This window comes from Trachypithecus francoisi, unplaced genomic scaffold (genome assembly GCF_009764315.1).
Source record: "Trachypithecus francoisi isolate TF-2019V2 unplaced genomic scaffold, Tfra_2.0 Lachesis_group5, whole genome shotgun sequence".
Lineage (NCBI taxonomy): Eukaryota > Metazoa > Chordata > Mammalia > Primates > Cercopithecidae > Trachypithecus > Trachypithecus francoisi.
The window spans coordinates 17,461,267-17,476,112 of record NW_022681470.1 but is presented as its reverse complement, the minus strand read 5'-3'; the positions used below and the strand labels follow the sequence as shown (position 1 = coordinate 17,476,112).

The 14,846-nt window shown below is 43.3% G+C and overlaps 1 pseudogene; it reads right to left on the bottom strand.

Moving 5' to 3' along the window:
- Positions 1–263: 263 nt before the first annotated feature.
- The window catches only part of LOC117076435, a 105,668-nt pseudogene continuing 91,085 nt past the window's right edge, over positions 264–14,846 (bottom strand).

The following is a 14,846-nucleotide window of genomic DNA, read 5'->3' as shown; positions in this document are numbered from 1 at the left end:
ACCCCCAGCTCACTGGCTCACCCTCAGCTCCGAACCCACTCATCCCCACCCCATGTTTCCGGCTCACTCCCACCTCTGTCTCTACCCCCTCTGTGCCACCCCCCCAGCTCACTGGCTCACCCCCAGCGCCGCTTCCACTCCCTCTGTGCCACCCCTCAACGCCCCCTCACCTCCAGCCCGGCTCTAGACTCCCCCCTCACCTGCCAGCGCTCCTCAGCTCCTAACCTCACCGAGCCGTGCCCTGCCAAGGGGACGGCCCAGCTTCAGATTCCACGAAGCAGACTGTTTTGGGGGTGGGGGTACCGAGGCTCTGACTCGCAACCGGCGGGAGTCGGGGGGAGGAGGCTTGGCTCTAGTCCCAGGACCCCCGGCCCTTCCCGAGGGCGGAATCTAGCCTGTTTCCTGCTACTTACCACTCGCCGCCGGGAGGGCTGGGGGCCCCAGACCGGGGCAGGTCGCTCCTTGCCGCCGGGAGCGCTGTCCTCAGCACGGCCTTGTCCAGCAGTACCCGCAGCACTCAGCAAGAACGCCAGGCCCACTTTTGAAACTTCAAAGCACTAGTAAACATGCCTTTCATTCTGGCCATGAATACAAGAGTAAACTCTAAGTGGAAATGTCAGGAAACCAGAGAAAGGGATTAAATCTCGGAAACTATCCATCAACTCAGGCAAAAAAAAAACAAAAAACAAAAAACGTCGCACACCTCAGAGGAAGAGAGAAAAGAGAGGCTCTGCCCCTCCCAGGAAAAGTAAAAATGACAGGCAGTTATAACCAGATTAGAGATAGAAAAGATCAAGAAGTAAAGGCTACAGCCCAACCGCAGATTAAAAACTAATGCAGTGTATAGATTGGATAACTTTAATGCCCTTTCATTATTGGCTTTAATTATAAAGGGATTTAATTTTCTAAATACATTCAAGGGGATCAAAATTACAAAGTGTTCTCAGCGCTTCAGACACCCAAAGTAAAAGAGCCCTGCACTTTGGATTGTTTTATACCCTTTAATCTACCACCTCCTAGAGCCCACCCCAGAAGCAGTGTCTTTGAAATTGGCACAATATTCTCCCTGGACTGTTGCAACTGGGTGAGACTGATATGAAGAAGCTTTAGTGCAGGCGGTGTGATTGACAGCACCCAGGCTTCCCACCCCACCCACTGCCCAGAATTTTCCACCTCTTCACTGTGCCTCACCTTCCACTAATTACCTAGTCACATTTCTGGATGTCAGGTATTTATTCATTCACTTATGTAAACGGTGGGTGTCTTCAGGAGAGTGACCAGTCTGCCTGTGTGGGAGTAAGGGAAAGGAAGGGGTGGGAAGCATTTTGACATTCGGTTCACACCTTAGCAGGAATTTCTTTTCTTTTTTTTGTTTTGAGATAGAGTCTCCCTCTGTCACTCAAACTGGAGTGCAGTGGCACGATCTCAGCTCACTGCAACCTCTGCCTCCAGGGTTCAAGCAATTCTCCTATCTCCGCCTCCCAAGTAACTGGAATTACAGGCGCATGCCACCATGCCCGACCAATTTTTGTATTTTTAGTAGAAATGGGGTTTCACAATGTTGGCCAGGCTGGTCTCAAACTCCTGACCTCAGGTGATCCACCCACCTCGGCCTCCCAAAGTGCTGGGATTACAGGTGTGAGCCACTGCGCCCAACCTGCGTGAATTCCTTTAATTTCATTGGTTGCGTTGCAGTCTTGCCTGCAGTAATCACTCAAGGTAGGTGATAGGAGGTTCAGCTATGTAATGGTGAAATAAGAAAAGAAATCACTTTGAAGTATCGTGGCACTGAAATCATTTTAAAGCACATACTTCAGAGAATTATGGATTGCAGAAGGAAAAGAAGGTTAGGGTCAGCTAGACAGCAGCATGAGGTCCATGGTGTCAGGACTCGAGAAAAGAGACACAACTTAGACAATGCCAACTTTACCATGTTTTTTTTCTTTTTTGAGACGGGGTCTCACTCTGTCACCCAAGCTGGAGTGCAGTGATGCGATCTTGGCTCACTGCAACCTCCACCTCCTGGGTTCAAGCAATTCTCTGCCTCAGCCTCCCAAGTAGCTGGGATTACAGGCGCCCCCCCACCACACCCAGCTAATTTTTGTATTTTTAGTAGAGATGGAGTTTCCCCATCTTGGCCAGGGTGGTCTTGAACTCCTGACCTCGTGATCTACCCGCCTCGGCCTCCCAAAGTGCTGAGCTTACAGATGTGAGCCACCACGCCCGGCCAGCCTTACCATTTTAAAGGCAGGCTCTGCATTCTGGCCTATACTCAGTGAGGTGAGCGTATTGAAATCAGTATCAACAAATAACATCCCAGGGTGAGAAGTTTCTACAGAATTTCTGTGGTGCTGGTGAAGACATTATTTGTATAAACCTGAAACTATTATGCAACAAATATTTTGACATCCTTGGGGAGTGTTAGTGTCTGTTTATTCAAGTGCTAATATAAAGTAGCTTGTTAAAGTTCATGCTTATAATGGGAGAGAAGTAACAAATAACTTCGGACAATGTGTTTTTTTGCATTGAGACACTGAAACATTACCTTAGTCCATTTAGGTTGCTATAACAAAACACCTGAGACTGGATAATATATAAAGAACAGAAATGTATTGCTCACAGTTTTGGAGGCTGAAAGTCCAAGATCAAGGCACCAGCTGATGTGGTGTCTACTGAGAGCTCATTCCTCATAGATTTCACCTTCTGGGTGTCCTCACATTGCAGAAGGGGCCAGGGAGCACCCTCAAGCCTCTTTTACAAGGGCACTGATTCCGTTTATGAGGGCTTCACCTTCATGACCTAGTCACCTCCCAAAGACCTCACTTCAATACCATCACATGGGGGTTAGGTTTCAACATATGAATTTGGGGCTGGCAGGGGGCACATACTTTCAGACCATAGCAAAACATCTGTATTCTGAGTTCAAATCAGAGTGAAGCTTCATCATCACCCACAAAGCTAAATCAGTCTTTTCTGTTTTTTGTTGTTGTTGTTCACAGGCTCTTGGAAATCAGAAAACACAAACTTCTAATCCAATGCTCTATTCACTAACCCACATCTTTTCTCAGACTTTTTCAATCAAGGTTAGGGACCTGGGCCTTGGAGCACAAGCCTCAGAGTCACCAGTGTCCAATGACACTGGATAGATCTAAAGCTAGGTTTATCAGTCTTTCTAGCCAGTACTCAACTTACCTATGAATTTCCAGGCATTTGCTTAGAGATATTCTTGTGTGCCTCCATCCTGACCTTCTATTAACCCAGATACTAGGCTCCTCCCCACCTCTAATCTCTGCCCACTTGTTGTTTGCTTTCAGGAACTCTACAGTCTTTGTGTGTTTTCTTTCTTTATTTATTTTTATCATTCTAAAAGTTTAATAATTTAGGTTGTTAATAGACTAGAAGGAACCTGAAAAAGACACCAAAAGTCCAATTGAGCTTGCTTTTTCAAGCTGATGACTTTAAATACTGCTAACTATAGAGAAGTTTATCTTGCCATTTTTCATTTGTCACAGAACCTAAAACTAGATTACTTTGAGAGCAACTGTACATTGAATTTGGGCTAAATTTTAGCAAATGTATTTATTTCAAGACATAATTTCTTATATTTCAATCATTTCTAAAACAAGTTATAAATTTTAAAGCTTATATGCCTCTTAAAGATTGTTATGTGCAACTATGTGTACATATAAATGGGAAACTTAGCATTTAATCATGGAGTCCTTTATATAGTTTTTAAATTGTTGCTTTGTCACCTCAACAATATTTTTTATTTGGTCAGAGACAAGTATGAAGCTTTCTTTGCTATAGCAAAATGCTGGGCACCTAGTGATAGCAAATATATATATATACATATATTTTTTAATGGACATACTATTCAATGTAATTTGTTGAATAATTACTGTTAAAATAATTAATTGGGAGGTCATTAGGCTGAGGCAGCTCCAGTGCTCTGGGTTCCTACTTAAGCAAGTTAAAACCTAATTCAGTGTAAACAGTAAAACAAAACAAGCTTAGCCAGTCAGAAACCTCCAACTAACCTCTAACCTCTAACTGGGGGCTGTCCACTGGAATGATCCAAATAAGGCCATTGCTCCACTTTAACCAATCAAACATTTTCTTTGCCTTGCTTCCTCATTCACCCTATAAAAGCTTTTTCCCTCCTGTCCCTTTGTCAGTCCCTAGAGCCACATGTGGTCTGGAGCTGCCCGATTTATGAATCACTTTTTGCTCAAACTCTTTGATATTTCAGTGTGTCTCAGTTGGTCTTTTAACACTACTATGTGTAAGCTACAGTGCAAAGCTCTATGGTGAACATGCATGAGGGTCAATCCATGACTTCAAGTGACTTCCAGTTCATCAGGTGAGATCACGTAGGAGGCATCGTGATAGAAGTGCAGATCAAACACTGTGGCAGTCCCAGCAGGGCAGGATTCATTGTACAGTTCAGAAAATGTATAACAGAAAACTGTTCACTTAAAGTAGGCTTGAAGGGTAAGTAGACTTTCAGAACGTGAAGACAGACCAGGGAGAGTGGGTAGACTCCTGATTGGTTGGAAGCTAGGCTGGAACAGTGGCTTTGACCTCAGAATGGGGAGAGTTTTGAATTCCATGCTAAGAAGTTTGGACTCTATTTTACAGGCAATGGGAGGTTATATTTTAAAATAATCAGAGCATCAGAAAGATCATTCTGGCATTTTCATGTCTAATAGGCTGCGTATGAGTGGACACTAGAGGGAGGAAGAATGGTTAAGAGGTGAATGCAACTTTGAATTGAGAGGCAACCTGGCCTGATTTAGGTGGTAATTCAGAGACAGGAAATAGAAATCATCAGCTCTTGATACTTTAGAAAGAGCTTTCTCATTTGATCCAACCACGGGGGGATGAGTATGACTCAGAGTTCTACCTGGCAATGAGGAATAAAGGGCTGATAAAACATACTTGTGTTGCCCAAGTTTGCTCAGTTAATAAACAATAGAGCCTTGCCACAGGCCACTGGCTTCCTACTGGGAAGATACCAAAGGCAGAATCCATGTAACTGTTTGTGTAAAGGCTGAAACAAAGTCTGCACTTAGAGGGGATAGTCGAAACACTGGAAATGGAAGAGAGGACAGGGGAGTCCGTTCCTCAAGCAGTATGTAGAAACACCATCATTCACTAGCCCCCAGAAGGAAGGAGGGAGGGAAGGAGGGAGGGAGGGAGAGAGGGAAGGAGGGAGGGAGGGAGGGAAGGAAAGAAAGAAAGGAAGGAAGGAAAGGAAGGAAGGAAGGAAGGAAGGAAGGAAAGAAAGAAGGAAGGGAAAGAAAGAAAGGAATAATTACATGGTGGTTCACATCTGTAATCCCACCACTCTTGTAGCAGGGTGAGTCACAGACAAAACTCATCAGATACTGGGTTAAAGAAGGAAGGAGCTTTATTCAGCCGGGAGCTTCAGCAGACTTGCGTCTCAAAAAAACCGAGCTCCCTGAGTGAGCAATTCCTATCCCTTGTAAGGGCTTACAACTCTAAAGGGGTCCACGTGAGAGGGTCGTGATCAATTGAGCAAGCAGGGGGTACATTACTGGGGGCTGCATGCACTGGTAATTAGAATGGAACAGAATGGGACAGGGATTTTCACGATGCTTTTCCACACAATGTCTGGAATCTATAGATTACACAAGCAGTTAGGTCAGGGGCTGATTTTTAACTACCAGGCCCAGGGCGTGCACCGGGCTATCTGCCTGTGGATTTCATTTCTGCCTTTTAGTCTTTACTTCTTCTTTCTTTGGAGGCAGGAATTGGGTATAAGACAATATGAGGGGTGGTCTCCATCCTTACTCTGAAAGGCCAAGGCTGGAGGATCGCTTAAGCCCAGGAGTTGGAGACCAGCCTGGGCAACATAGTGAGATCCTGTCTCACAAAAAAATAAAAAATTAGCTGAACATGGGGTACACACCTATAGTCCCAGCTACTTAGGAGGTTGAGGCAGGAGGATCACTTGAGCCCAGTCAGTCAAGGCTGCAGTGGGCCGGGTGCAGTGGCTCATGCCTGTAATCCTAGCACTTTGGGAGGCCAAGGTGGGCAGATCACAAGGTTAGGAGATTGAGACCATCCTGGCTAACACGGTGAAACCCCGTCTCTACTAAAAATACAAAAAAGTAGCCGGGTGTGGTGTGGGTGCCTGTAGTCCCAGCTACTCGGGAGGCTGAGGCAGGAGAATGGCATGAACCCAGGAGGCGGAGCTTGCAGTGAGCCAAGATCATGCCACTGCACTCCAGCCTAGGCGACACAGCGAGACCCCATCTCAAAAAAAAAAAAAAAAGAAAAAGAAAGAAAGAAAGAAAAAAAGCCCTTTTACATGTGTTACCTCTTTTCATCTCCACAAAAGTCCTTACATAGTCAAAATATGCCACATAGGCCAGGTGCAGTGGCTCACGCCTGTAATCCTAGCACTTTGAGAGGCCAAGACAGGCGGATTGCCAGAGCTCAGGAGTTTGAGACCAGCCTAGGCAATGTGGTGAAACACCATCTCTACCAGAATACAAAAAATCAGCCAGTGTGGTGGCAGACGCCTGTAATCCCAGCTACTTAGAAGGCTGAGGCACAAGAATTGCTTGAACCCAGGAGGCAGATAATGCAGTGAGCCAAGATTGTGCCACTGCACTCCATCCTGGGCAACAAACCAAAACTCTATCCCCCCCCAAAAAAATTATATATATATTATCTCACATAACTGACGGAACCCTGGGTGAGCACTTCTCCCTGAGCTCATTCCAATGGCTATTTTTTCCTAGAGACTTCCTCCAAGATGTCCCTTCTACAGTTCAAATATCCTTAAGTCCTCAAACAGCTGGTCTTCGGTCAAGAAATAGTTTTAATATTTTACCTCCTTTATCACCCTCCTCCACACACACACAATTTGTCAGTATTTGTCTTAAAAGGTCGTGCCCATATGCAAGTGAAAAATTTCAGATGTGCTGACATGTTCTGAATAGCGGTGGCTGGCTTCTTCCACTTGACAGCCTACTTCTTTTGAAGCATAAAATTGAATGAAAGTTTGGAGTGACGCATCACATTTCTGCATGCTATTGAACTTAAATCCAACTTCAGTTTTATTTAACCCCTTTCCAAGTAAGATGCACAAGAGAATAACAGTCTATCCCCCTAAGTGTTAAAATAGAAAAAGGATAAACAAATACATCCTTGTTTAGGTATAGGATATTTCCAGGTGGGCGTGGCAGAAAATGTGGACAGTGGATGTTAACTTCTAGAGTGTAGGGGAGGGGCGTTTCTCACCCTTTACTGTATACCCTTTAGTACTACAGTCATGCGTCACTTAAGGACAGGGATACGTTCTGAGAAATGCATTGTCAGGTGATTGCATCATTGTACAAATATCATAGAGTGTACTTACACAATCCTAAGTGGTGTAGCCTACTACACACCTAGGCTACATGGCACAGACTATGGTTCCTAGGCTGCAAACCTGTACAGCAAGTTGCTGTACTGAACACTGTAGGCAATTGTAACACAATGGCAAGTGTTTATGTATCTAAATATATCTAACCATAGAAAAGGTAGAGTAAGAACATAGTGTAAAAGATAAAAAATGGTTCATGTGTCAAGCACTATGAGTGGAGTTTGCAGAACTGGAAGTTACTCTGGGCACGTCAGTGGGTGAGTGATGAGTGAATGTGAGGGCTGAGGACATTACTATACACTGCTGGAGACTTTATAGACACTGGACACTTAGGCTACACTAACTTTATGAAACTTTCTTTCTGGTTATTTTTTTGGAGACAGAATCTTGCTCCATCATCCAGGCTGGAGTATAGTCGCGCAGTCTCGGTTCACTGCAACCTCTGCTTCCTGGGTTCAAGCAATTCTCCTGCCTCATCCAGCTGGGATTACAGGCACCCGCCACCACCTGGCTAATTTTTGTTTTTTTAGTAGAGATGGGATTTCTCCATGTTGGCCAGGCTGGTCTCAAACCCCTGACCTCAAGTGATCTGGCCGCCTCAGCCTCCCAAAGTGCTGGGATTACAGGCGTGAGCCACGCACCTAGCCAAAACTTTTTTCCTCAATAATAAATTAACCCTAGCTTAATGTACCTTTTCACTTTATAAACTGTAAAATTGTTTTTGACTTTTTGACTCTTTTGTCATAGCACTTAGCTTAAAACACAAACACATTGTACAACTGTCCAGAACTATTTTCCTTGTTTACATTCTTATTCTATAAGCTTTTTCCTTTTCCTTTTTTTTTTCACCTTACAAATTTTTTTTTGTTAAAAACTAAGACAAGAACACTCACACTAGCCTAGGCCTACACAGGGTCAGGATCATAAATATCCCTGCCTTCCACCTCCACACCTTATCCCACTGGAAGGTCTTTAGGGATGATAACATGCATGGAGCTGTCATCTCCTATGACAGCAATGCCTTCTTCTGGAAACCTCCTGAAGGACCTGCCTGAGGCTGGTTTACAGTTAACTTTTTAAAACGATAAGTAGAATGAGTGTATTCTAAAACAATGATAAAAAGTATAGTACAGTAAATACATAAACCAGTAATATAGTTGATTATCATGATCAAATATTATGCAATATACATCATTATATGTGCTATACTTTTATAAGACTGGCGGCACAGTAGGTTTGTTTACATCAGAATTACCATAAACATGTGAGTGATACACTGCGCTACAATATAAGGATGGCTATGACATCACTAGGTGATAGGAATTTTTCAACTCCATTATCATCTTATGAGACCACTATCATACATGTGGTCTGTTATTGACCAAAATGTTATGAGGGACATGACTGTATTTGAATTTTTATATTATAAAGATAATAAAATAAAAATGTGTTTTAAAAATAATTTTATTCTGAATTATATTTTGTCATATGAGTAAATAAATACCTCTTTTACTATGAGCTACAATTTACCTAAAAGCCTATCCATGTGTAGTTGGATTTTTTACTGTAAGTGCCATACTTAAACTTATTCATATTAAATTTCCTTTTGTTTTACTCAATCTGTTAAATCCTATCGGAGAAAAGCTTTTTGAGCCTTGATTTTTTATACCTATTTTTCCCAGCATTATCACGCCTACCAAATCAATGTATATACAGTTAGTAGTGATATACTAGTGGTGATACCTAATTTTTTTTTTTTTTTTTGAGATGGAGTCTCACTCTATTGCCCAGGCTGGAGTGCAGTGGTATTATCTCGGCTCACTGCAAGCTCCGCCTCCCAGGTTCAAGCAATTCTCCTGCCTCAGCCTCCTGAGTACTGGGATTACAGGCATGCACCACCACGCCTGGCTAATTTTTGGATTTTTAGTAGAGATGGGGTTTCACCGTGTTGGTCAGGCCGGTCTCGGACTCCTGACTTCATGATCTGCCCACCTTGGCCTCCCAAAGTGCTGGGATTACAGGCATGAGCCACTGCGCCCGGCCAATACCTAATATTTTTAAGGGCCTAATATGTTCTGTGCACTGGGGTAAGCATTTTATAGGCAGTATCTCATTTACTCTTCATAACACTCCTTCGAGGTCTGTATAATTATCCTCATTTACAGATGATGAAACCAAAGTCAAGGGAAGAAATGTAACTTCCCCACGTTCACACATGTTGTGAGCGGTAGAGCTGAGATTTGAAAGTAAGATTTCTCTGACTCAGCGTGGCTGTTTTTTTTTGTCGTTGTTTGTCTGTTTGTTTTTAATGTGGCAAAAGAAACATAACATGAAATCTACCCTCTTAACCAATGTTTAAGTGCAGAGCGCAGTAGTGTCGACTATGTGCCCATTGCAGAGCGGGTTCCTGAACACTGCACCATCCCAACCATCAGTGGAAATGATCAAACAATAAACAAGAACAGCGCAAGGACAGAAATGTGTGCCTGGTGACAATCTGTTGACTCACATATTTTGTGTATATTTTGCCGTCACTTAACTATGGGATACTAGGGGCTAAGAATGCCTAAAACCGATCTGCCTAACAGGACAGCCACTATCCACAAAGGGTTCCTGAGCCTTGAAATGTGGCTAGTCCATATAGAGATGTGCTGTCAGCATGACACGCAGTCTGGATTCCAAAGGCTGACCGTGAAATAAATGTGAGATAGCTCCTTAATATTTGTTCATATTGATTGCATGTTCAAATAATATTTTGGACATATTTCATTAAATAAAATACATTTTTAATTTCACTTGTTTATTCCTGTTGATTTTATGTTTATTTTTCTTTTTGCATCAGGGTCTCACTTCGTCCCCCTAGGCTGGAGTGCAGTGGTGTGATCATAGCTCACTGCAGCCTTAACCTTCTGAGCTCAAGCAATCCTCCCACCTCAGCCTCCCAATGTGCTGGGTTTACAGGCATGAGCCACTGCACCTGACCTGTTTACTGTTTAAAAACGTAAACGGCTACTGTTTAAGTTTACTTAAAAGCGGCTACTAAAAAATGTATAATTACATATGAGACTTGCATTTTTGGTTCACATTATGTTTCTATTGAACAGTGCCAGTCTAAAATAAGTCCTGGATTTCAGGGGCTCATAATTTAAATATGTATACGTGTATATATGTATGTATTTATGAAAGGGTTAAGAAAAATACAATGCATTAGTGAATAGTATAAGTACCAAAATAGAGTGCTATTGACTCCAGGAGTTCATAAATGGGGACCATCCATAGAAAAGGCCTTGGAAAGGGAGTTAGACTTCTCTGGGCCTTTAAGGAGTTAGAGACAGGACAAGACAGAGGCCAACATGAATGACATCGTGGAGATGGTGAGTGGGCATGTGAGCCCCCCATGATGAAAATCTAATGAGCTGAGGAACTGCATAAACCAGATGAGCTTTTAGACAAGGAGGGAGTGTAAAGCACAGGTAGCTCAGGTACCTTTAGTGCAGGAATGATGAAATCTGTGTTTTGTTTTTGTTTTTCAAGATGGAGTTTCACTCTTGTTACCCAGGCTGGAGTACAATGGTGCCATCTTGGCTCATGGCAACTTCTGCCTCCTGGGTTCAAGCAATTCTCCTGTCTCTGTCTCCCTAGTAGCTGGGATTACAGGCGCTCGCCACCACGCCCAGCTAACTTTTTGTATTTTTAGTAGAGACGGAGTTTCACTGTTGGCCAGGCTGGTCTCGAACTCCTGATTCCAGGCTATCCATGCTCCTTGGCCTCCCAAAGTGCTGGGATTACAGACGTGAGCCACTGTGCCCGGCCGCAATCTGTGTTTTACAGGGTTAACACAGCAGGGGTACAAAAGGGATGCAAGGGGAGTGGAAAAGGAGCTGACATACGGGAAGAAGAAAAGAAAAATTAAGAAGCTAATGGTTTATTGAGCCCAGGAGTTTGAGCCGCAGTGAGCCGTGATTGTGCCACTGCACTCCAGCCTGGGCAACAGAGTGAGAGCTCAACTCAAAAAAAAAGGGAAGGAAGCTAATGTTTTAGCGTATGCTGGAGTTAAAGCTGCCCCCCAGATCAAGGGCCTGGCTGTCAGGATGGAAAGGAGAGGGTGTGTGTGGTACTTGATGACTGGTTGTGCATAGAGATTTGAGAATTATCCTCAGAGAACATCTATTCACGTTCCTTTTTTTATCCTGAATGAATACGAATTGAGAGAATGACTCTAGTGGTCACTGAGACTGTCACACAAAATAAAAGTCATTCAGTTGACAAAATTCAAATGGAAACAATTCATTCAAAAGCTCTTCTTAACCACAGCCAGCATTTCCAAGAATCCTTTGGTTAAGACACTGTTTGCAAACCCTGTTCAGATAACAGCTTAACTGAAACTAAAAATCGGGGAGTTTCCAAGCTTGGCACCATTCACTCTTTAAATGAACATTGAATAATGGGGTTAAAATTCACTGAACAGAAAGTGCAAGAAGACCAAAAGCTCTCAGTGCACACTGGCCAGGAAACTGCACGAAGAGCAAAGGGGAACTGGACTGTAAATAGAAGCAGGAGCACCAGACAGAATTAATTTACACAGAGTCATCAGTGTTTCCTACAGCAGTGTGAAAGCGAACTGGGCTTTATTCAACTCTACAGATGAGCCCGACTGAATTCTACATTAAATCCCATGTAGCAAACAGCAGTACAGGCCAGCAAATAGGTTCCTACCTTTTTTATTCTTCCAGTGGAAAGCTTTTTACCAAAGTTTAACTAACTAGTGAAATAGATTTGCATACTCCCTCCAGATACATCTGTCATGAATTGAAAATAACTTTTAAAGTGATGGCCTCCCTTCTACTCTAGAGACCTTGAGATCTACCATTCTTAATTCACTTTTTTCACTTAAGTGGTTCATTCACTTATTATTAATTTTTATTTATTATTTATTAAACATCTACTATGTGCCAGCCACTGTGCTATGTGGTAGGGATACAAACCAACCAACATTTCCTCCCCTTAAGATACACAGGAGACCAGCATGTAACCTCACAAGTTAAATATGCATAATTGGTCCTATGATCAAAGTGGGGCAGATGATACCCAGCCTCCCGGCTGCAATAGCAAGGCACTGAATGCTCAGGCAGTGGGATTTCAGGGTCCATTTGTACAGTCCATCCTCAGTATTCACAGGTTCTGTATTTGCAGATTCTGTACTGCAAATTCACCTTTTTTTTTTTTTCTTGAGATGGAGTCTCACTCTGTTGCCCAGGCTAGAGTGCAATGGTGCAATCTCAGCTCACTGCAAACTCCACCTCCCAAGTTCAAGCAATTCTCCTACCTCAGCCTTCCAAGTAGCTGGGATTACAGGCATGCTCCACTATGCCCAGCTAATTTTGTATTTTTAGTACAGATGGGGTTCCACCACGTTGGCCAGGCTGGTCTCGAACTCTTGACTTCAGGTAATCTGCCTGCCTCAGCCTCCCAAAGTGCTGGGATCATAGGTGTGAGCCACCATGCCTGGCCAACAAATTCATCTTCTTGCTAACATTTATTTGTAACCTCAAGATCAATACTTGTGACAGTTTTGGGGTCACTTGTGGATATATGAGTGGTGAAAATTTTGAGTCACCTGATGTACACATTCCCAGCTGAAGTGGAATAAGCCAACACTCTGCCTCTTGTTTCAGCTCTTGTTTTGTAAACAAGTGTCCTTTGCAGTCTACTTAATACCAAATTTTCCCCATTTTGTGCTTTTCATAGGTAATTTCTCTGTTTAAAATGGCCCCAAGCATAGTGCTGAAATGCTATGTAATGTTCCAAAGTGCAAGAAAGCTGGGATGCACCTCATGGAGAAAATGTGTGTGTTAGAGAAGCTTCATTCAGGTATGAGTTATAGTGCTGTTAGCAATGAGTTCAATGTTAATGAATCAGCAAAGTACATGAAATAAGGCATCTTTAAACAGAAACATGCATGAAACAAGGTTATGCCTTAATGGACTGACAAAAATGCTGTGAACAGAGGCTCACAGGAACCTTATCCTATATTTTCATTTAGGAGCAATGGTTTAATATTCATTAATTCAGTATGCGCAGCAACTTTAGAACCTCTGTGAATAATGAGAACTGAGTGTATTTTAGAAACACTTTGTCGGCCGGGCGCGGTGGCTCAAGCCTGTAATCCCAGCTGTTTGGGAGGCTGAGACGGGTGTATCACGAGGTCAGGGGATCGAGACCATCCTGGTTAACATGGTGAAACCCCATCTCTACTAAAAAATACAAAAAACTAACTAGGCGAGGTGGCGGGCACCTGTAGTCCCAGCTACTCCGGAGGCTGGGGCAGGAGAATAGCATAAACCTGGGAGGCAGAGCTTGCAGTAAGCTGAGATCTGGCCACTGCACTCCAGCCTGGGTGACAGAGCGAGACTCTGTCTCAAAAAAAAAAAAAAAAAAACAGAAAAGAAACACTTTGTCTTAGTCTGTTCAGGCTACAGTGGCAAGATGCCTTAGACTGTATACTTTATAAACAACAGGAATGTATTTTTCACATTTCTGGGGCTATGAAATCTAACATCAAGATACCAGAAGACCTGGTGTCTGATGAAGGCCTGTCCCTCACAGATGGTGTCTTCTCACTGTCCTCACATGGTAGAAGGGCAAAAGGTGTCCCTCAAGCTTCTTTTACAGGGACACTAATCCCATGCATGAGGGCAAATCCCTCATGATCTAATCATATCCTAAGGTCCCCACTCTTAATACTGTCACACTGGGGATTAAATTTCAACCTGAATTTTGGGAAGACAAAGATTTAGGCCACAGTAGGTCCTTTTGGTGGAGTTGTGGTCAATGGGTTGAAGGGTTTGTGACTTGCTCTCACTGAATGCAGTAAGACTATCCTAGCAGTTCATCTGAAAAGATGAGGGCCTACATCAAAATAGTAGCAGTGAGGATCCATTCATTCATTCATTCATTCATGCAGCAACTATTACTTGAACACCTATGACATGGCAGGGCACTATGCTAGATATGGGAGGTGTTTCTGAGCACAAGGCAGATAAAGCCCCCTTATCGTGGAGTTTTTTATTGAGTGGGAGGAAGAGGAGAGGTCAGATGGACAGATATTATGGATGGGGAACCAACAGTGACTGATTACAGTGGAAGAGAGAGAAAAAGTCAAAGGTAAGCCCAGATTCTGTGTCAGGCAGCAAGGTGAATGTGCTAATTCTCCCAAAGAGAAGGAATATAACAGGAGAAATAGTCTTCAAAGAAGACAGTGAAGAAGTCAGTGTGATACACGTTAATTTGGAGGCCATGGGGGAATTGCCAATCAGAAGTCCAGTGGCAGGTACACCTATGAAATCAAGAAAACCAGGTAAACCCAGCAATCAAGAAAGCAGTCACTACCCCTCTGCTCCTCACCCTTCCCAAGATGAGCTCCAGGCAAGATTGTGAAGTTGAGGACCAC